At 39.2% G+C, this 22738-nt stretch overlaps 1 protein-coding gene and 1 long non-coding RNA gene across 2 annotated transcripts in view; both read right to left on the minus strand.

The window, feature by feature from the left end:
* Window positions 1-22738, minus strand: part of EPS15 (epidermal growth factor receptor pathway substrate 15) — a 165165-nt gene that overhangs the window by 124010 nt on the left and 18417 nt on the right. The window lies entirely within an intron of this gene.
* LOC115837596 lies at window positions 16-22640 on the minus strand. Its single transcript, XR_004032592.1, has 3 exons — window positions 22621-22640; window positions 11978-11981; window positions 16-100 (listed from the first exon to the last, which is right to left on the minus strand). It is a non-coding gene; the product is annotated as an uncharacterized LOC115837596 (long non-coding RNA).

Below are 22738 nucleotides of genomic sequence, written 5' to 3' on the forward strand. Positions count from 1 at the left end.
AAAATTGGCCAGGTGTGGTGGCACATGCCTGTAGTCCCAGCTACTTGGGAGGCTGAGGTGGGACAATTGCCTCAGCCCAGGCAGTTGAGGCTGCGGTTAGCTGTGACTACGCGACTGTACTCGAGTCTGGGTGACAGACTGAGACCCCGTCTCAAAAAAGAAAAAAAAATTTGAAGGATCAGGTTTGCCTCCACAAGAATGTGTAAAAGTGTTCTGGGATCAGGATGGGAATCCAGGAAGGCTTCATGGAGTGACATCAGAGCAGGAACTTGAGGTATGGAGAAGGTGGGGAGAGGGTGATTCTACACAGAGATAGCAGTATGCACAAAGGCATGCGATCAACAGAAAACTCAGTTATGTCTAAAAAGAACAGCAAGAAGTTCTGAATGATAAGAGGGATAGGGAGATAAGATTATAAAGTTTTGTAGAAGACAACTTCTGAAGGGTTTCATCTGCCATCGCAGAGTAAAAAAAAATGAAGTCACCCAGGCTGGAGTACAGTGGCATGGCACGATCTAGGCTCACTGCAACCTCCGCCTCCCAGGTTCAAGTGATTCTCCTGCCTCAGCCTCCCAAGTAGCTGGCATTACAGGCGTGCACCACCACGCCTGGCTAATTTTTGTATTTTTAGTAGAGATGGGGTTTCGCCATGTTGTCTAGGCTGGTCTCGAACTCCTGATCTCAAGTGATCCACCCGCTGTGGCTTCCCAAACTGCTGGGATTACAAGCATGAGCCACCACACCCAGCCTTAGGAAGTAATTTTAATGGTCTGGTTGAGGAGCTGAACATTGACAATGGCAGAAGAGAAGGGTATGGCTTGAAAAACAGTTTGTAACATAGATTTGACAGGACTTATTAAGTGGGTGAGGGGGAAGGAAAGCATAATTTTAAAAATATATAAAATGTGTACACACACACACACACACACACACAGACAGTAGTTTCCCCTTGTCCACAGTTTCACTTTCCACAGTTTTAGTTACCCTCAGTCAATTGCCGTCAGAAAGTACTAAATGAAAAATTCCAGAAATAAACATTTCATAGCTTTTAAATTGTACACCATTCCAAGTAGCATGAGGAAATCTCATGCCATCCCACCCAGGACGTGAATCCCTGTGTCCAGGGCATCTACTCTGTATATGGTACCTGCCCATTAGTCCCTGAGTAGCCGACTCAGTTATCAGGCTGACAGATCACAAAAAGGATGAGCATAGTACAATAAGGTATGTTGAGAGAGAGAGAAACCACATTCACATAACTTTTATTACAGCATATTGTTATAACTGTACTATTTCACTATTAGTTATTGTTGTTAATCTTACTGTGCCTAATTTATAAATTAAACTTTATCACAAGTATGACATACACACAGATATATATATATATATATATATTCGAACTCAAGACTGCAACGTGTGTGTGTGTGTGTCTCCTACTGGTTCAGTTTTTCTAGAGAACCCTAATACATACAGTCTCAGAGAGGTTACCTGTCCAGGCTTTTAAAAGGCAGAGTCAGCCAGGCACGGTGGCGTGTGCCTGTAATCCCAGCACTTTGGGAGACCAAGGCGGGCGGATCACAAGGTCAGGCGATCGAGACCATCCTGGCCAACATGGTGAAACCCCGTCTCTACTAAAATACAAAAAATTAGCCGGACATGGTGGTGCGTGCCTATAATCCCAGCTATGTGGAAGGCTGAGGCAGGGGAATTGCTTGAACCTGGGAGGTGGAGGTTGCAGTGAGCTGAGATCACGCCACTGCACTCCAGCCTAGCAAAAGAGCAAGACTCCATCTAAAAAAAAGGCAGAGTTGGATGGATGTGGTGGTTCATGCCTGTAATCCCAGGAGGGGATTTGGGAAGCTACTGGGGGAGGATTGCTTCAATCTAGGAGCTTGAGATCAGCCCGGGCAATGTAGAGAAACACCATCTCCACCAAAAATGCAAAAATTAGCCAGGCATGGTGGCACGCGTCTATAGTCCCAGCTACTGAGGAGGCTGAGGCAGGAGGATTGCTTGAGCCACAGAGGTCAAAGCTACAGTGACCTGTGATTGTGCCACTGCACTCTAGCCTGGGTAACAGAGTGAGACCCTGTCTCTTAACAAAAAAGTCAGAGTCAGGACTTACGTGTCCCACTCCCAGCTCTGTGTTGCTTCCCATGTGCCCTGGTATGCCCAGGAAAATCTTGATTTACCATCATTGTCCCAGCATCCCATTCAGCTTAACATGTGCCTCCAATTTCCCATTTTTAAAAAGAAACTATTATTGGGCCAGGTGTAGTCGCTCGCACCTGTAATCTCAGCACTTTGGGAGGCCGAGGCAGGAGGACTGCTTGAAACCAGGAGTTTGAGACCAATCTAGGCAACATAGCGAGATCTTGTCTCCATTTTTAAAAATTTTTTAAATAAAAAATTAAATAAAATTTTAAATTAAAAAAAACTATTATCAATCATTGTATCAAAATACACTAAAACCAGAATGGACTTTGTATCTCTACTGTATATATCTAGGTTCTGGCCAAGTTATCAGCTAGTAGTGTGTAAGTGCTTTCACCACATAAACAAGTGATGAAATCTGAAAGAGAACTAGTGATAATTCCATCTTTCTTGTTCTGATTCTTTACAGATTCAACAGAACAACTTCTTTGCAAGGGGAGTGTATAGACTTACTGAAAAGTATCCTCAGACTTAAGCAACCATGAGCAATTAACTCTGTATGGTCTTGCAAAATATTAGGAGAAATATTCGACACTGGTGCTCCTGTTGGTTATCTGGTATGCCAGGCAGTGCAGTGGCATGTACAGTGACCACAAGACACACTAGGCCACCAGCTGGCTAAGTCAGTGGGAAATTGCAGGTTGGGTGCAAATGAAGTATGTGCAAAAAGTCAATAGTCTGAAAACTCTTAGACAGTTTTGTCATTTAATGTATTGTATAAGTCTGCAACTGTTTATTTATTTTGTTGTTTGGTAACCATTTTATTATTTCATAAGCCTTTTCAGGAGCAATGAGCTATCAAGACATCACTGTATCCAATAAAAACTAAGCTCTAAATTTTCATTTCTCCAGAAAATAGATGGGCAGACAATTTGCAGAAAGCCACTGAGGCAGTTTCTATTTATCATGGAGCTCTAGTGACATCACTATTAATGAGTCAGCTTCAAACGTCAATATTTACAAATGTTTTCATATTTCCACTGTTAAATTTTTAAGGATAAGGCTGACACTGAATACAACAAAATAGTGCAACAGAGCAATATGTGTGTTCTCCTTGCAACCTGTCATCGGACTTCTGAGGCTAGTACTTTCAAAAAACTACTTGATAAATCCAATCAATGTCTCAATAGTGAGTCTTTTTAAAAATAAGTCCTCTAGAAATTGGTTGCATACTGTTCAAAATCAGTTGGAAATCTTTAATCAAAATTAAAGTTTAGTGAGCTGGGCATGGTGGCGCACACTTGTAGTCCCAGCTATTTGGGAGGCTGGGATGGGAGTATCACTTAAGCCCAAGAATTCATGACCAACCTGGGCAACACAGTTAGACATCATCTCCTTAAAACAAACAAACAAACAAACAAAAACAAGTTTAATGAATAAAGCTCCAGAAAACCTTCAGCTTTTGAAGCTTTTAGCAAATACCAATTATTATCAACAAAGTTTGCCAAGACACTGAAATATATCCTTCAAAAGCAAGGAAGAACCAAACAAATTAAATGAGAGTTCAAATAATACACAAGATTTCATTTTGAAATTTTATCATTATATTTTGGAATGAATTTTAGAAGTTCCATTGAGAGTCTTTTTTTTTGAGATGGAGTTCGCTCTTGTTGCCCAGGCTGGAGTACAATGGTGCTATCTCAGCCCACTGCAACCTCTGCCTCCCAGGTTCAAACGATTCTCATGCCTCAGCCTCCCAAGTAGCTGGGATTACAGGCGCCCCACGCCCAGCTAATTTTTTTGTAGTTTTAGTAGAGATGGGGTTTCACCATGTTGGCCAGGCTGGTCTTGAACTCCTGACCTCAGGTGATCCACCTGCGTCAGCCTCTCAAAGTGCTAGGATTACAGGTGTGAGCCATCGTGTGAAGCCAAGTCTTTCTATTTTTAAGTAGATGAAAGAAAATTACAGGCCGGGCACAGTGGCTCACGCCTGTAATCTCAACACTTTGGGAGGCCAAGGCGGGTAGATCACCTGAGGTCAGGAGTTCGAGACCAGCCTGGCCAATATGGCAACACCTCGTCTCTACTAAAAATACAAAAAAAATACCTGGACATGGTGGCGGGCACCTGTAATCCCAGCTACTAGGGAAGATGAGGCACGAGAATTGCTTTAAGCCAGTAGGCAGAGGTTGCAGTGAGCTGAGACTACGCCATGCACTCCAGCCTGGGCTATAAGAGCGAGACTGCATCTCAAAAAAAAAAAAAAAAAAAAAGAAAGAAAGAAAATTAGAGTAGGCCTACAATTTTGCAACACTTAAATCTGGTGGAACATGTAAAATAATCATAAATAGGGACAACTTATTTGTATCAAAGAGAGTACCTTGTGACTAGATTGGACAATATAGCGAGATCCTGTCTCTATAAAAAATGAAAAGTAAAAACAGAGATTACCTTTAATACAGGCAAAAGGACATTGCCTGTGAAAATACTGGGACTGATATATTTATAATTTTCTTTTCTTTTTTTTCTTTTTTGAGACAGTGTTTTGCTCTTGTTACCCAGGCTGGAGTACAGTGGCATCATCTCCACTCACTGCAACCTCTGCCTCCCGGGTTCAAGTGATTCTCCTCCCTCAGTCTCCCGAGTAGCTGGGATTACAGGCACCCGCCACCACGCCTGGCTAATGTTTTTTTTTTTTTTTTTTTTTGTATTTTTAGTAGAGATGGGGGCTTCATCACGTTGGCCAGGCTAGTCTCGAACTCCTGACCTCAGGTGATCCACCTGCCTCGGCCTCCGAAAGTGCTGGGATTACAGGCATGAGCCACTGCGCCCAGCCTATAATTTTCAATAAGAAAAAAATTAGAATTAAGAATATTTACCATCTAGAAAAATGTTTCCTGAGCTAACTGGGTACAGCAGCACATATAAAGTACATTAGCAACTAAAAACATTATTAGTTATAGTGAAGCATCAACTGTAGAAGTTAACAACCACAAGTATAAAATGTAACTCTGCAAAATACTGCAATTTTATGAAAAAATTGAAACCAGTAAAACCAGATGGAAAATCATATGATTCAGAAAAGTATCAGTGACACAATATTAGTGACAGATATGACCGAGAAACTGATAAAAATATAGTTATTACCAAAAAGTTTGTTTTTAAATATTCAAATGAAGTCCATGTAAAAACTTTGTTATAATGTACAACGAAATGTTTTAGAAATTGTTTTTGAAAAAAGACTTTAAATGGAACTATTTTATTGATCTACTAATGCAATAAAAACTATTTTAATGGTTGAAAAAAGTAAATATTCCAAAAATATATAGAATTTTAAATATTTGTATTACCCCTTCATTCTCAAAAACGTACCAGTTTGAATGAAAAATTATATAGTCATCTACTTAGTTATGACAACAGTATACTTTGCTAAAGACAGCAAATTAAATATGTTCCCTCAATAATAAAAAGTTAATTTTAATTGGATTTTTCGAATACAGGAAAAAAAAAAACCTCATACACAGTAAGAAATCCTGGTCTCCAAACTGTGCCTTAATAATCCTCACATCACAGGTTCATTGGTTACTACCTAAACACACAGGAGAAGAGATTAGCTCACCGAAGTGTTCTAAAGTACACCCTGTGCTGATAACTACACTAATGTGATACAGCTAAGTGAGAATGGAAAAAGCCATCCAAAGTGCCAAGTCACTCATCAAGCAAGATGACCAAAGAGTGTTTCTGGTGTGTCTCAGTAAAACTGGCTTTTGTTGTTATTGTCTGACTATGAACATGACCACTTTTTAGGCAGGGAAAAAAAAATCACATGTAATGAATGAACAGAGGAAAAAAACAGAAAGGCATAGCTTATTAAATGGTAACAATGATTATCTCTGGATAACAAGATCATAAATGATTTTTACATTCTTCTTCATACTACTCTGCAGTCTCTGGAAACTCTTTGAGAAGAAACACATCCTAATTATATAATAAGAATGAAACAATAAGGCTATTTTCAATCTGGAAAAAAATATAAAAATCCCCAAATGTGATCAGTATACAAAACTGCACGTGAATTTTTAACAATCAAATTAATTTCTAAAGGAAAACTTTAACTCCAACTGTCAAAATCAAAATCTGACCTTTTACAATTCTGTTGTTACAATTTAAAAGCAATTATATATTCATTACCTATATCATAAATTCTTACCAGCTGTCACAAAGTTAAATATTCATAAATATCAGAATTCTTTTGAAAGAGTCCATTGCTATTTCTTACTAGTCTGAAAAATGCAAAGTACCTGTAAACAAGAGATGCTAGAAAGCCAATAAAGTTTTGTTAAAAAAAAAAAAAAAAAACAACAACTCATACTTTGGTATCAGATAGGCGTATATTCAAAGCCCATTCTACTACTTCTTAGGTATATGATCTTTAGTAGCTTATTTTACCTCCTTGAAAAGCCTGTTTGCTGATCTGGTTGGTTTTGAGACAGGATCCCACTCAGTCCTGGCTGAAGTGCAGTGATACAATCACACTGCTGCCTCAAACCTCTGAGCTTAAGCAATCTTCCCAAGTAGCTGGAATTACAGGCATGAGCCACTACACCCAGCCTCTCCTCTTCGTTCTTTAGTAATAGTACCCCTAAGCTTTACATACAGACACCTAGCTAAAACCTACATTTCCCAACCTCTCTTGCAATTTCAGTTATTCATCAATGGAATGATAAAAGAAATGTGTCCAACTCCGAGGATGTGCATCTAAAGAGAAAGGAAATGTCTTCTGACTCCTAACCCTTCTTGTAGCTGGCTAGAATACAGATATAGTGACAGAATCTAGATAAGCTATCTTGGATTGAGATGGAAAACATGGTTGAGAAAAACACAACAACACGAGAAAAAAAGCCTGAGTCCCTGACACCATCATGAAGCTCCTACAGCACTCTACACCACTTACCCCATTTGGATTGTTACTTGAGATTTGTGATTTTGGTTTAAACCAATATTCTAACTAATGTAAAAAAAAAAACAAAACAAAACAAAAGAAGGAACTGCTATTTTTGTTAATAAAAAATATGTATTTTGTTAATAAAAAATGTGTTGTTATAATTACATGTATAGCTATAGAAATGTAAATAAACTTTACTAAGAAAAAAATTTTTACAGAAGTATAGCCTAGTATACCGTGTGTGTGTGTGTGTGTGTGTGTATATATATATTTTTTTTTTTTTTTTTTTTTTTGAGATGGCATCTCCCTCTGTCACCCAGGTTGGAGTGCAATGGCGTGATCTCGGCTCACTGCAATCTCCACCTCCCAGGTTCGAGCAATTCTCCAGCCTTAGCCTCCCGAGTAGCTGGGACTACAGGTGCACACCACCACGCCGGACTATTTTATTTTTAGTAGAGACGGGGTTTCACCATGTTTTGCAGGCTGGTCTCAAACTCCTGGCCTCAGGTGACTAGTACAGCATCTTAAGGTGTTTAGGTGGTATTATAATTCCCAGTCATCTATTTCCCTCTTGTATACACAGAGTATACAGCCTCTCTCTTTAAGAGTAGTATTAATATCCCTGCCTGTTGCCATGTGACTTGTGGTGTCTCTCCATGGGTGTTCCAAGGGTGGGTTTGGCCATATAACTTGTTTTGGCCATTGAATCTGGGAGAAAGTTCCAGTTCCAAGTAGAAGCTTCAACAGTTATTGTGTGTTTCTGACAGGTCTTACTGTTTTCTCTTTACCAAGAGAACAATATGTCACAAACAGGGACTGCTCCTCCAGCCTGGATCCTCAAATGCGAAAGAATCACAGAGCAGAACCATAGCTGATTCCTAGGAAACCTATAATGTGAACAACAAATAAACCTTTCTTATTGTAAGCTACTCATATTTTGGCTTGTTTCTTAGTGCAGCATAATCTAGCAAATGTTAACACATAAGTAAACCAACACCAAAGTGTATCAAGTAGTAATAAAAAAGATCCCAGTTACTAAGGAAATTTATAGGTTAATAATTAAATGTCAAGAATTGTCTCATATGGAATTTCTGGTGCCATTTTTAGGGGAGGGTTATGTGGGAGGAGATGTTAGAGTACATGACTTTGAGAGTACAAGATTCTCCAACACACAAAATAAACTAAAATTTTAAATGATTTAGTCTTATTATAAATGGTTACAGTACAATGTGGAAGGCCAGGCATGGTGGCTCACACCTATAATCCCAGCACTCTGGGAGGCCAAAGCGGGCAAATCACAAGGTCAGGAGTTCGAGACCAGCCTGACCAACATGGTGAAACCCCATCTCTACTAAAAATACAAAAAATTAGCTGGCGTGGTGGCGGGTGCCTGTAATCCCAGCTACTCGGGAGGCTGAGGCAGGAGAATCACTTGAACCCGGGAGGCAGAGGTTGCAGTGAGCCAAGATCGTGCCATTGCACTCCAGCCTGGGCAACAGTGCGAGACTCCATCACAAAAAAAAAAAAAAAAAAAAGAAGTGAAAGTAAAATAAAAAGACAACCTCTAAAACATAATGCCAATCTTTTCTCAGTTAATCACAAGGTCAGAAACAAGGGAGTCGTCAGTAAATAAATTAATAAAATGGAGAGGGGAGTGGATATGATTATAGAGGGGTAACACAAAGAATCTTTGTGACAGAGCAAGTCTTTATTTTGATTACGTTTACAGTTACATGAATCCACACATAATAAAACTGCATATGGATAGAACTATATATGCAAACACACTAATGAGTATCTAAAAAACCGGCAAAATTTAAATAAGGTCTGTGGGTTATACCAATGTCAATTTCCTGTTTTAGCTATTGCTATAGTTATATAAGATGTTACAATTAGGGAAAACTGGATGAAGGGTGCATAGAGCCTCTCGGTACTACTTTTTGCAACTTCCCATGAAAAGGCAGTATTGAACACCAATGTGAAGTAGAGAGAAGGTGACAAATCAGGAAGTAAGAACATTGTGCGATGGCAAATCAGGGCCAGGTAGTAAAAGGAAGACAATGGAATAGATTTTATTCCTTCAAATAAACCACTCTTTTTAGTTTTGCTCTTTAAAAATTTTTTTAAATTAGTATCTTAATGCACACAATTTTCTGTAATTTGCCATGAAATTATTTCTGACATATTAACACATAAAAATTCAACTACTTAGAATTCCATCTTCTATTACTCCATTTTCTTTCTTTTTCTTTTTTTTTATTGTACTTTAAGTTTTAGGGTACATGTGCACAATGTGCAGTTTTGTTACATATGTATCCATGTGCCATGTTGGTGTGCTGCACCCATTAACTCATCATTTAGCATTAGGTGTATCTCCTAATGCTATCCCTCCCCCCTCCCCCCACCCCACAACAGGCCCAAGTATGTGATGTTCCCCTTCCTGTGTCCATGTGTTCCCATTGTTCAATTCCCACCCACGAGTGAGAACATGCGGTGTTTGGCCTTTTGTCCTTGCGATAGTTTACTGAGAATGATGTTTTCCAGTTTCATCCATGTCCCTACAAAGGACATGAACTCATCATTTTTTATGGCTGCATAGTATTCCATGGTGTATATGTGCCACATTTTCTTAATCCAGTCTATCGTTGTTGGACATTTGGGTTGGTTCCAAGTCTTTGCTATTGTGAATAGTGCCGCAATAAACATACGTGTGCATGTGCATGTGTCTTTATAGCAGCATGATTTAGTCCTTTGGGTATATACCCAGTAATGGGATGGCTGGGTCAAATGGTATTTCTAGTTCTAGATCCCTGAGGAATCACCACACTGACTTCCACAATGGTTGAACTGGTTTACAGTCCCACCAACAGTGTAAAAGTGTTCCATTTCTCCACATCCTCTCCAGCACCTGTTGTTTCCTGACTTTTTAATGATGGCCATTCTAACTGGTGTGAGATGGTATCTCATTGTGGTTTTGATTTGCATTTCTCTGATGGCCAGTGATGATGAGCATTTTTTCATGTGTTTTTTGGCTGCGATAAATTCCTCGACACATACACCCTACCAAGACTAAACCAGGAAGAAGCTGAATCTCTGAATAGACCAATAACAGGCTCTGAAATTGAGGCAATAATCAATAGCTTACCAACCAAAAAGAGTCCAGGACCTGATGGATTCACAGCCGAATTCTACCAGAGGTACAAGGAGGAACTGGTACCATTCCTTCTGAAACTATTCCAATCAACAGAAAAAGAGGGAATCCTCCCTAACTCATTTTATGAGGCCAGTATCATCCTGATACCAAGGCCGGGCAGAGACACGACCAAAAAAGAGAATTTTAGACCAATATCCTTGATGAACATTGATGCAAAAATCCTCAATAAAATACTGGCAAACCAAACCCAGCAGCACATCAAAAAGCTTATCCACCATGATCAAGGGGGCTTCATCCCTGGGATGCAAGGCTGGTTCAACATATGCAAATCAATAAATGTAATCCAGCATATAAACAGAACCAAAGACAAAAACCACATGATTATCTCAATAGATGCAAAAAACGCCTTTGACAAAATTCAACAGCGCTTCATGCTAAAAACTCTCAATAAATTAGGTATTGATGGGACGTATCTGAAAATAATAAGAGCTATTTATGACAAACCCACAGCCTATATCATACTGAATGGGCAAAAACTGGAAGCATTCCCTTTGAAAACTGGCACAAGACAGGGATGCCCTCTCTCACCACTCCTATTCAACACAGTGTTGGAAGTTCTGGCCAGGGCAATTAGGCAGGAGAAGGAAATAAAGAGTATTCAATTAGGAAAAGAGGAAGTTAAATTGTCCCTGTTTGCAGATGACATGATTGTATATCTAGAAAACCCCATTGTCTCAGCCCAAAATCTCCTTAAGCTGATAAGCAACTTCAGCAAAGTCTCAGGATACAAAATCAATGTACAAAACTCACAAGCATTCTTATATACCAATAACAGACAAACAGAGCCAAATAATGAGTGAACTACCATTCACAATTGCTTCAAAGAGAATAAAATATCTAGGAATCCAACTTACAAGGGACATGAAGGACCTCTTCAAGGAGAACTACAAACCACTGCTCAATGAAATAAAAGAGGATACAAACAAATGGAAGAACATTCCATGCTCATGGGTTGGAAGAATCAATATCGTGAAAATGGCCATACTGCCAAAGGTAATTTATAGATTCAATGCCATCCCCATCAAGCTACCAATGACTTTCTTCACAGAATTGGAAAAAAACTACTTTGAAGTTCATATGGAACCAAAAAAGAGCCCGCATTGCCAAGCCAATCCTAACCCAAAAGAACAAAGCTGGAGGTATCACGCTACCTGACTTCAAACTATACTACAAGGCTACAGTAACCAAAACAGCATGGTACTGGTACCAAAACAGAGATATAAATCAATGGAACAGAACAGAGCCCTAAGAAATAACGCCACATATCTACAACTATCTGATCTTTGACAAACCTGACAAAAACAAGCAATGGGGAAAGCATTCCCTATTTAATAAATGGTGCGGGGGAAACTGGCTAGCCATATGTAGAAAGCTGAAACTGGATCCCTTCCTTACACCTTATACAAAAAATTAATTCAAGATGGATTAAAGACTTACATGTTAGACCTAAAACCATAAAAACCCTGGAAGAAAACCTAGGCATTACCATTCAGGACATAGGCATGGGCAAGGACTTCATGTCTAAAACACCAAAAGCAATGGCAGCAAAAGCCAAAATTGACAAATGGGATCTAATTAAACTAAAGAGCTTCTGCACAGCAAAAGAAACTACCATCAGAGTGAACAGGCAACCTACAGAATGGGAGAAAATTTTTGCAACCTACTCATCTGACAAAGGGCTAATATCCAGAATCTACAATGAACTCAAACAAATTTACAAGAAAAAAACAAACAACCCCATCAAAAAGTGGGCGAAGGACATGAATATTACTCCATTTTCAAGAGGGCTGAGAAATCAGAATGGGGACTAGCCACCACAGCCTTTCAACTCCCACCTCAACCACCACCAGCCTTTAAGGATAGAATAGCAATTCCTAAGGCCAAAGTACTAAATGAATACACCAAGAAGAGTCTATGTTTTTATACACATAAGTTTATAGTTTGCAAGACAGAATATTTAGAAGCTTCTGATAGGCTATCAATATCTAGAAAAGGCTTGTATATTTTACAATGTAAAAGAAAACAGGATGAAAACTAAGAGTAAACAGAATGAAAAATAGTAAGGAGCAATAGTGATTAACAGTAATCCAAACTGACAAGGAAAATAGAAACCAGAAGCTGTTTGCTTATTACAGAAGCCAGTAATAAGAGAAATTTGAGAAAGGAGAACAACTCTAGAGCTAGGGTGGAGGGCGTGGTGGGGCAGAGAAAGGCAAATCATCTGGGCAGTCCTCACCTTTAGAGCTGGAGAGGGTGGGGAGTCAAGGAAACACAAGCAGCCATTTGAGCAGTTCCCTTACAGAATGCACAGTATTCCTCAGCTCTGTAATTCCCAACTCATTTAATTTTTTTTTTTTTTTTTTTGAGACAGAGTGTCGCCCAGTCTGTTGCCCAGGCTGGAGTGCAGTGGCACAATCTCCACTCACCACAGCCTCCACCTCCGGGGCTCAAGTGATTCTTCCCTCAGCCTCCTAAGTAGATGGGACCACACCCAGCTAATTTTTGTATTTTTTGTAGAGATGGGTTTTCGCCATGTTGCCTAGGCTGGTCTCAAACTCCTGGATTCAAGTGATCCACCTGCCTCGGCCTCCCAAAGTGCTGAGATTACAGGCATGAGCCACCGTGCCTGGCCCTCATTTAATAATTTAATAAACATAAACTAGATGCTTTCTAGGTACAAGACAATAGGTTAAGGTGTCTGGAGTTAAAATAATCAGATAGGGCTCCTGCCCTCAAGAGCTTAAATTCTAGTAAAAATTACAATGCTACCTTCTGCAAACATGCTAACATCTCATGTTTGTTCCATATCAAAACATTACAAATTGACTTAGCAGGCAAAGACCTAGGAATACTGTAAGTACAGTATTCTAAAGAAAGTTTTCAAAATCCAGATAAAAGAATATATTTGCTTTGGAGATTCATTTCTTTCAAAAATGAAAGAAGAAAGGGACTTTAGAATAGACAAAAGAATTTCAAAAAGATAGTACAGAAAATACTACTGAAAAACAATGGATGTAAAGACCATATCACCAACTCAAACTGGTAATGGGCCAGTTTTTAATTGAATACAATTCAATTTGATCAAAAATCTAGGTGACACAGAGACAGAATGAAAACAAAGTATAGCTTGGGTCTTTCATCAGAAGACTTAGTGAGCCCTATATATATCACTCTAGGTAGGCCAAAAAAAAAAAACAAAAAACAAGACATCAGAGGAAGCAGAATGATCTTTAAGCATGAATGACTAATACACGAATTTATAAAAATCCTCTCACCTCCTTTGTAGCCCCCTGAAATGGCAGCTGTCAGGTTTTAACAACCTGCCTATCTCAGGTATTAGAAATGTGAATAAACTCCTCTTTGCTCACCAGCAGCTTGTCCACGTTACACTATTTAACTTCTTGTTTCAAAAAACAAAAACAACGGCCGGGCGCGTTGGCTCACGCCTGTAATTCCAGCACTTTGGGAGGCCAAGGCGGGCGGATCACAAGATCAGGAGTTCGAGACCATCCTGCCTAACACAGTGAAACCCCGTCTCTACTAAAAATACAAAAAAAAGGCCGGGCACAGTGGCTCACGCCTGTAATCCCAGCACTTTGGGAGGCCGAGGCAGGCGGATCATGAGGTCAGGAGATCAAGACCATCCTGGCTAACACGGTGAAACCCCGTCTCTACTAAAAATACAAAAAAAATTAGCCAGGCGTGGTGGCGGGCGCCTGTAGTCCCAGCTACTCGGGAGGCTGAGGCAGGAGAATGGCATGAACCCGGAAAGCAGAGCTTGCAGTGAGCCGAGACCGTGCCACTGCACTCCAGCCTGGGCAACAGAGCAAGACTCCAACTCGAAAAAAAAAAAAAAAAAAACAGTGAACACATATATTATGTCCCAGTCACGCTCCTTATCCCATAGTAAAATCCTTCCTTGCCCTTCTATCTTCAACCAAAAGTGCTCCACCTCCTTAATCACTATTTCAAGCACCTTGTCCTCCAACCACAACCTCTTCTTCCAGATTATAATCCTTTGACCTCTATAAAACCTCTTATCCATGGGCCCAATAGACTTTGATCCCTCAGGCCCTCTCTATTTTACTTTCCCTTCCACCTTATTCACTTTAGATTCTACGATTCATCTTAGACACCAATATAGCAAAATCCCAAACCTGAATGAAACCATCTAAAAACTTTTCTTTGATGCTGCAGCTAAGAAAGTCACTCAACAAGGTAGACCACTATTATAAATTCATGATCACTGTAACAGTTCCCAAGGGCCATAACAAAGTACCACAAACTAGATGGCTCAGAACAGAAACTTACTGTCTCACAATCTGGAAGCCAGAAGGCATTAGGGAAGGATCTGTTCCAGGCCTCTCTCCTACTCTTGGTAGTTCCTTGGCTTGTGGCAGCCTACCTCCAATCTTCCCATGCCATTCTCCCTGTGTGTATGTCTGCGTTCAAATTTCCCTTTTTATAAGGATGCCAGTCATACTGGATCTGTGCCCCACTCCATATAACCTTAGCTAATTATATCTGCAACAATGTTATATCCAAGTAAAGTCACATTCTCCAGTACTGGCAAATTTTGAAGGGACACAATTCAACTCAATCAGTAACCTCAATTCTTTCTGGCAAACCTACTTTTAAACTCATTCTCCACAGCAACTATGTCAGGGCAGAAATGTAACCTTAGTGGGACCTATTAGAAAGGAGGTGCTGTTTTCCACTGGACTTGTAATTATAAAGCATGCAAGCCTGAAGCTTTATAATCATCTTAGTTCTACAACAGAACAATTTGCCTTAGAATGGAGCCAAGGTACAAAGAAGGAAAAACTAAGTAGTGACATCACTGTGACCCTAACACACCAGAAGCCAGGTCTACTAATGGACCTACCATTTATATAAACTAATGTTTTCTGCTTAAGACTGTTAGAATTGATGTTTCCTATCACATGCAAACAAAAAGGTTCTGATATGAGAATGGATAAAACTGACAAAGTGAGCTTTATATTTCTTTTTTTTTTTTTTTTTGCTGGCAAGTATGTAGAGTAACAGTTTTACAGTTCTTGACTGGTTTTGGGAACCATATAGAATACCAGTCAAGAAATATAAAAGAATAACCAAAGAATATAAATCAATAGAAATCTTTGGTATTTTAATTCTTTTTATACTATAGACCTAACATTTTAAGAAATATGCCCATACAAATGTATTTTTCAAAAAAATCAAGTGTAATTTAAAATAAACACCATTTCCTAAATAAATCAATTTCTTAAAGTGAACTAAGAAGGCATACATTTTCAGCATATTTATTACTTGGTCCATTCCTTATTTCCAAATAGCAAAGAATTTGGCAAAAAAAAAAAAAAAAAAACTCTCCTTAATTAAACCATAATGACAGTAATAACTTACAAAGTGGGAGAGATGACAAGCCCTCAGGGTTTACTGCTGCCACCCAATTGGGTGGGATGATTAATAACCCAGAAATAACAGCTTTGATTAGTAAAAGGTGACATGGACTAGTCAAAGGTAAATAAACATGCCAATATTTACACAAATAAATGAAGAGCAGCTTATGCAAGGAGAAAAAATAAGCTCTGCACAAATGAGACCAAAAAATTTTTTCAATCAGTAATCAAATGTTACTTTTTAAAATGCCAAGTTAAACTGTAAAGTATGAATTTAAATAGCACATTTTAAAATCATATACACAGTGTTTCACAGCTTCATAACAAATAACATATATTGAATCTCATTAAGCATTTCCTATACTCCAAGTACTAGTCAGCACTTACACATTAAGCCCATTTAACCTGAGGCACATACTATTATACCCATTTAACAAATGAGGAAAGTAAGACATTAACTGAGTAACTGACTTAAAGTTACACACCTAGTTAAGTGTTGGTAACAGGATTCAAATCCAAGAAGTCTGATTCCAGGACTTTCACTCTTAATCATTAAGTTTGTTGCCTTTATAATCAATGTTATTATTATTTTCCCCATTTTCGTACTAAGCTCTTTCACATGAATTGTGACATTTGAACTTGATAACACTCAGAGAAGTATACCATATTTCCCCAATTCTAAGAAACCTTTAGTTGTAAGTGCCACCTTCCATTTAACAAAAGCATTACCAAAATGAACAGATAATTTAAAAGAATACTTTTTATTCACCTACAATTGCATACATTTATTCACCATTTTCCCCTAGTATCATAATCAAACATTAAGTCAAAGCTTTCTTCACATTCAAAATCTGAAGATTCTTCTGAATTGCTTTTGGCAATTATGCCCAGAATCAGACAAGACTTGCTGCTTCATATAATTTAGGCCTCACTTCTAACACTATCTCTTCAGTATAAAGAAATATTTTAAAATACTGCAGTTTTCTGTTATATTTCCTTTTTTCTATTTTTTTAAACTGTTTTTAAAATTCACTCCATTAAAGTCAGAACTTGAGTAACAGTCACGTGATAACATATCAACTTCTCATTTAGCTTTTAAAATTCTATAATGTTCTCCAAGAGTTTAACAATTACTACTATCTAACGTCTACTATGTGACACATGACAGTGGACACTTCGATTCTGAGTTCTAGAATTTTTTTTCAGTGCCCTGTACCCTGAATGGTGCTTGACACATAGAATAAATATTTTATAAGTGAACAAAAATGAAAGAATGAAATGAGTAACTGAATAACAAGAAATCTTCTGCATTCTGCATACAGAAAAAAAGCTATTCAATGTTACATATAGAATATTTTTTAGAAGACACTTAGGAGTTCAAATTTAAGTTAAAATTCAACTTCATGTAGTTCTACAAATGCAACTCAATTGAAGTAATCATTTGATGAATATTTCTATGTACTACCAAGTACACACATACAGAGCAATGATGACTGCCATCACAACTCTTTAACCAGTCAGCTAGCAAATTTCTTTTGTCATTGTCATCCATTTTAAGAAGCAGAAAAATAAAACGGGAAAATTGAGGGGAAAATCCCTTTTTCAGATGAGATAAACTTACAAGGAACGGGCCGGGCGCGGTGGCTCACGCCTATAATCCCAGCACTTTGGGAGGCCAAGGCGGGCGGATCACGAGGTCGGGAGATCGAGACCATCCTGCCTAACACAGTGAAACCCCGTCTCTACTAAAAATACAAAAAAAAGGCCAGGCACAGTGGCTCACGCCTGTAATCCCAGCACTTTGGGAGGCAGAAGCAGGCGGATCACGAGGTCAGGAGATTGAAACCATCCTGGCTAACATGGTGAAACCCCATCTCTACTAAAGATACAAAAAATTAGCCGGGCATGGTGGTGGACACCTGTAGTCCCAGCTACTCGGGAGGCTGAGGCAGGAGAATGGCGTGAACCCAGGAGGCGGAGCTTGCAGTGAGCCGAGATCGCACCACTGCACTCCAGCCTGGGCGACAGAGAGAGACGAGACTCCGTCTCAAAAAAAAAAAAAAAAAAAAAAAACTTACAAAGAAAAAGATAACTTGTCCAAAGTCGCAAAAAAGTTAATCATGCCAAATGCAAAGAAAAAGCTCAATATGACCTAATGCCCTCAAAATGATACATCAATATGGTGAATATGATGCACATTTCATTTATGAGCCTACAACAAAGAGTGAGAGATACTCAATCAGCCAAGCAAGGCAGCTTGAATAGACCCACACCCAATTCATGCATCTTAGAAGTATCATGATATATAAATATTCGTTAAATCACACGTATCTTTGCAACAGTCCTCTGGCAGCAGCGAAAAATATCACTTAAATCAGCCACTTAAAATTTTAGTGTGAGGCACCGTGGCTCACGCCTATAATTCCAGCACTTTGGGAGGTCAAGGCGGGTGGATCATGAGGTCAACAGATGGAGACCATCCTGGCCAACATGGTGAAACACCATCTCTACTAAAAATACAAAAATTCACTGGGCATGGTGGTGCACGCCTGTAGTCCCAGCTACTTGGGAGGCTGAGACAGGAGAATCGCTTGAACAGAGGAGGCGGAGGTTGCAGTGAGGCGAGATCGTGCCACTGCACTCCAGCCTGGCAACAGAGCAAGACCCTGCCTCAAAAAAAAAAAAAAAATTAGTGTGTATTGTGAAGTATAAAGGTGATAGAGATTCAAATAATGACATACAGATTTATAATTAGGAAAAAAAACTTAAACCCCTTTTCCAACTGGTCAATAAGATAACAATGTCACTTCTCTATATTTGTATTTTATGCTTTTATCCTCAAAAAATTCTGCCTGACCATTGATAAATTCACTTATCCAACTCATAAAAGGTACAATGGAACAAAGAGACCTAAAGAAACACCCACATACCCATATATTTCAAATGGTTCATAAATTTTCATTGATGATATGATCTTAGGTACGGTGCTCAGTGGTATCAATGTTGTGTAACCATCACCAGTTGGCCCCCAATTTACAATGGTTCAACTTAACAATTTTTTAACTTTACAACAGTACAAAAGCAGTAAGCACTCAGTAGAAGCCATACTTCAAGTACCCATACAACCACTGTTTTTCACTTTCAGTATTCAATAAATTACATGAGATGTTCAAAATTTTATTATAAAACATGCTTTGTGTTAGATGATTTTGCCCAATTGTAGGCTAATGTAAGTGTTCTAAGCATGTTTAGGGTAGGCTAGACTAAGCTATGATGTTTGGTAAGTTAGGCATGTTGAATACATTTCTGACATATGATATTTTCCACTTACTACGGGTTTATCAGGATGCGACCCTATTGTTAAGTTGAAAAGCATCTGTATTTATTTCCAGATTTTTTTCATCTTTGTACTCATTATACAAAAGCTTCTCACTCCTCTCTCCCCCGGTCACCTGGTAAACACATTTCTATTTCTGTCTTTATGAATTTGCCTGTTTTGAATACCTTATTGCGATGGTTTGAATGTTTGTGTCCCCAAAATATTCATGTTGAGACTTAATCTCCAATGCAATAGTATTAAGAGGTGGGGCCATTAAGGGGTGATAAAGTCATAAGGGCTCCTCCCTTGTGAATGCAAATTAGGTACTTATCAAAGAGTCCTCACAACACTTGCCTTTTTTTGCCCTTCCTTCTCTTCTGCCATGTGAGGCACAGCATTCATCCCTTTTTCGCCCTTCTACCACATGAGGATGCAGCAAGCATCATCATCTTGGAAGGAGAAAGCAGTCCACATCAGACACTGAATCTGCTAGCACCTTGATCCTAGACTTCCTGGCCTCCAGAACTGGAAGAAATAAATTTCTGTTCTTTCTAAATTGCCCAGTTTTTGGTATTTTGTTATAGCAGCAAAAACAGACTAAGACACATATAAAAAGAAACATAATATTTGTCCCTTTGTGTTTGGCTTATTTCATTTCAAGTCTTCAAGGTTTCTTCATGTTGTGGCATGTATCATAATTTTAATCCTTTTATTTTATGCATGCACCACATTTTTTTAATTCATTCAGCTCTTGATGGACACTTGGGTTATTTCTACCTTTTAATTCTTGTGAATAATGCTGCTATAAACACTACTGTAGAAGTATGTGTTTGGATCCTTGCTTTCAATTCTTCTGAGTAGACAGCTGGGAGTGGAATTGCTGAACTATTTATTTTGAATTTTTTTCAGGAACTGCCATGCTGTTTTCCATCAGCTCATTTTACATTCCCACGAGCCATGCACAAGGGTTCCAGTATCTCCAAATTCCTTCTTTTTCTTTGATAAAAGCCACCCTAATGGGTATGAAATGGCTTCTCATTGTGATTATAATTTGCATTTCCCTAATGACTAATGATGTTGAAAATTTTCTTGTGAGCTTACTGGCACTTTGCATATCTTCTTTAGAGAAATCTCTATTCAAGTCCTTCTCTCATTTTTGTTCTACTTTTTTATTATGGCAAAATACACATAACATAAAATTGTACATTTTCAAGTACACAATTCAGTGGCACCAAGTATATTCACATTGTTGTGCAACTATTTCCACTATCCATTTCCACAACTTTTTCATCATCCCAAACTGGAAATCTGTACGTTAAACACTTAACTCCCCTTCAACCTCTCGTTACCAATTACTCTACTTTCTGTCTCTATGAATTTGACTATTCTAGGTACCACATATACATGCAATCATATAATATTTGTCTTTCTGCATTTGGCTTATTTCATTTAGCATAATGTCTTTAAGATTTTTCCTTGTTGTAGCATATATCAGAATTTCATCCCTTCTTAACAGTCAAAAATACTCCGTTGCATGTAGATACCATATTTTGTTTACCCAGTCATCTGTCAATGGATACTTGGGTTATTTGTACCTTTTGGCCACTGTGGATAATGCTGCTATAAACACTGGTATACAAATGTGTTCAAGTCACTGCTTTCAGTTCTTTTGGATATATACTCAGACATGAAATTGCTGGATTATACGGTGATTATGCAGTAATTCTATGTTTAATATTTTGAGGAATTGCCATACTGTTTTCTACAGTGGCTGCACTATTTTATAATCTCATCAGCAGTACATCTCTCCAAGTCTTCATCAATATTTGCTAGTTACTGGTTTTTTTATCATAGCCATCCCTAATGGGTATGAAGTGGTATTTCATTGTGGTTTTTGTTTGTTTTGTTTTTTGAGAAAGGGTCTTGCCTTTCTCAACTCTAGAGAGCAGTGGCATAATCACAGCTCACTGCAGCCTCGACCTCCCAAGCTCAAGCAATCCTCCTGCCTCAGCGTCCCAAGTAGCTGCACCTAAAGGTGTGCACCATCACACCCAGCTAATTTTTAAAAGAAAATCTGTAGGTCGGGTGCAGTGGCTCACACCTGTAATCCCAGCACTTTGGGAGGCTGAGGTGGGAGTATCACGAGGTCAGGAGTTTCAGAACCAGCCTGACCAACATGGTGAAACCGTATCTCTACTAAAAACACAAATATTAGCAGGGCATGGTGGCGCACACCTGTAATCCCAGCTACTCGGGAGGCTGAGGGAGGAGAATCGCTTGAACCCGGGAGGTGGAGGCTGCAGTGAGCCAAGATCGAGCCACTGTACTCCAGCCTGGGCAACAAGAGTAAAACTCAATCTCAAAAAAAAAAAAAAAAGAAAAAAAATTGACAATCTCTCTGGGTTGTTTCCTCATATATTAAAAAACACAAAAGAAAGAAAAAACGTACTATAAATAGTCTTTGTGAAAATTACAGGTTCCATAAATGTAAAACCCTGTATTGGCTGGGTGTGGTGGCTATGCCTGTAATCCCAGCACTTTGAGAGCCCGAGGCGGGCAGATCACCTGAAGTCAGGAGTGGAAGACCAGCCTGGCCAACATGGCGAAACCCGTCTCCACTAAAAATACAAAAAATTAGCCAGGCATGGTGGCAGGCCCCTGTAATCCCAGCTACCCAGGAGGCTGAGGAAGGAGAATTGCTTGAACCCGGGAGGTGGAGGTTGCAGTGAGCCGAGATGGCACCATTGCCAGCCTGCGTAACAAGAGCGAAACTCCAACTCTGTCTTAAAAAAAAAAAAAAAAAAAAAAAACCCTGTATGTGTTACTCATTGGTACTATTATTAGTTTTTGGGGGGTTTCTTGTGGTTTTCTTGAAACGAGTCTTGTTCTGTTGCCCAGGCTGGAGTGCACTGGTGCAATCTAAGCTCACTGCAACCTCGCCTCCCGGGTTCAAGCGATTCTCCTGCCTCAGCCTAGTGAGTAGCTGGGATTACAGGCGTTTGCTACCACTCCCAGCTAATTTTTGTATTTTTAGTAGAGATGGGGTTTCGTCTCGTTGGCCAGGCTGCTCTCAAACTCCTGATCTCAGGTGATCCACCCTCCTCGGCCTCCCAAAATGCTGGGATTACAGGCGAGAGCGGCTGCACCTTGCCACATTATTAATTTTAAGATAAACTACATTTACCATGCAAAAAGCTAAGTGAACTTCCCACCCCCTGGTTCTTTCCAGAGTTGCGGGGGAGAGTCTAACAATAACCTACATCTCAAACAAGTTTTCAGGTGCTGATAGTATAAGGACCACCCTCAAGAACCCCTCTGAAGCAACATAATTAAAATGTGAATTTTAAAAAACCCTCTGGCCAAGTGAGGTGGCTCATGCCTGTACTCCCAGCACTCTGGGAGGCGAAGGATGTGAGAATCACTTGCACGTTAGGAGTTTGAGACCACCCTGGGCAACATAGTGAGACTCCATCTTTACAAAAAGCAAACAAATTAGCCAGATGTGGTAGTGTATGCCTGTTGCCCCAGTTACTTTGGAGGCTGAGGCAGAATTACTTCAGCCCAGGAGGTCAAGGCTGCAGTAAGCCACGATCTCACCACTGCACTCCAGCCTGAGCAACAAAGACCTTGTCTCAAACAAATAAATAAATAACAAAATTTAGAAACCCCTTCTTCCTCATTAGTGGCAAATAAAAATAAATAAATAC

Source organism: Nomascus leucogenys, chromosome 12, assembly GCF_006542625.1.
Source record: "Nomascus leucogenys isolate Asia chromosome 12, Asia_NLE_v1, whole genome shotgun sequence".
In the NCBI taxonomy this organism is placed as follows: domain Eukaryota; kingdom Metazoa; phylum Chordata; class Mammalia; order Primates; family Hylobatidae; genus Nomascus; species Nomascus leucogenys.